This window comes from Cryptomeria japonica, chromosome 11 (assembly GCF_030272615.1).
Source record: "Cryptomeria japonica chromosome 11, Sugi_1.0, whole genome shotgun sequence".
Taxonomy (NCBI): Eukaryota; Viridiplantae; Streptophyta; class Pinopsida; order Cupressales; family Cupressaceae; genus Cryptomeria; species Cryptomeria japonica.
This window is the reverse complement of record NC_081415.1, coordinates 586,704,932-586,706,686: the sequence shown is the minus strand read 5'-3', so window position 1 is coordinate 586,706,686 and position 1,755 is coordinate 586,704,932.

Below are 1,755 nucleotides of genomic sequence, written 5' to 3'. Positions count from 1 at the left end.
CAAAGGTACATACCTAGAATGAGGAAAAAAATGGTATGGGGGGTCGGTTGGCAAGCTCAAAACGGGCACTCATGCTTCCTGAAATCGCTTACCCGTTTTCTGAATAGTGAAAATGAGGAAAAAATGCCTAAAATATTTTTTTAATACATTTACAAAATGACCCCCCATTTTTTTATAAATCAGGTGCTCATTTTTCTTCGGGTGCACCGAAGCGGGTGCAGGTTTCTGAAAACGTGCACCCATTTTATTCACGGCTTGGGCGCTCGTTTCTAGTCGGTAATTACCCGCGGACTTCCGTGGGATTGGGAGCCAACTTTGGACTCGTACCCTCAACATAGGTTGAAGTGCTTTTGCATGTAGGAAAAATGTAACCAATAAATTGTATTGTAATCAACAAAAATAGAATTTATGGTAACATGTGCAATTATGTATGAAACAATACAATTGAGATGAATAGTTGTACTCTTAAAATTTTAATATGTTTGTTACAATAAAGGTTAAATTGTGAATATCCTCACCAAAATATTGAGTGAGAACTATATATGTTTGAGTTGTTTAGTTTGAGTCCATTTCATTGTTCTATAAGTCATGAATAATGGTTCACACAACCCTATCTCCTGTGAGCAGGAATGACCCACTTAACATGCATTACATCTAGATGATTATCATGATGATGAAGCATACTAACTCATTGGGTGGTCATCCATCCTAATACTACTCATACTCAAACACATATAACTTCAAAATTTCCTCATTTACTATCTCATTTACAAAACCTTCCACAAATATTATATCTTATAAATCAATAAATTTGAAAAAAAGAAAACTACTACATTAAATTCTTATGTAAGATCATAAATTGATACAATATAATCTCCTACTTGTATTTCCATATTATTATAGCCACCCATCTGTCATACTCCGAAATGATCCAGAGGAAAACATGGCAGGAGATATTTCACTGTCATGAAAGTGATATCATAGAACAAACTTTAAAGTTAATGGCATTTCCTGAGGAGGGCGATATTTGTTTTAAAATTGAATATATGCCACACGTTCAGAGACATTGACATGCAAAACGTATGATTGAGAGTCGTCCAAATGCACTATGTACCTGCCAAGTCCATTGCATGTGAGGATAATTAAAATGGGAAGGTGGTGAAAGCTCCGTGCTGGTAAGGAAACTGTGCAGTGTGCATCAATTCATTAAGTGCTCAACGACTAGTCATTTATATCTGAAGCAGGAAAATGACCAAAATTCATTCAGTGGACCACACTGTTTGAAGGGAATGGATATTTAGGGTTTATATGTACGTCCTTAGATTAAAAAACGCCATCTAAGTGTGACTTTGATTAAAGCTATGCTTTCATTTCTTTAAGGACATCTTCCTCCTTTTTCTTGAAGACTTGATGATGATTGGAAATGAATGGCTGACGTGAGATGACGTTGAAACGATTTATAGTTAGGGTTTGTATTAATTGTGAAGAATATTTGTCATATTTTGATTTATATTAATTAATATATTTTTATATAAGTATAATTATTTCTCATTTCATATTAAGAATACAATTAATAGAGGTCAAAATCTAGCTGTCTATGTGATAAAAGTCTATCGGATTTATTAGCAATAAAATGTACGTACTATACAATTATATTATCAAAATAAAATATTGTTTTATTGTTACATTGAATTGTTTAAATTTGTACAATTTATTAAATTTTGTGTAGGATTTGTGAAATTAAGAATAGATTTT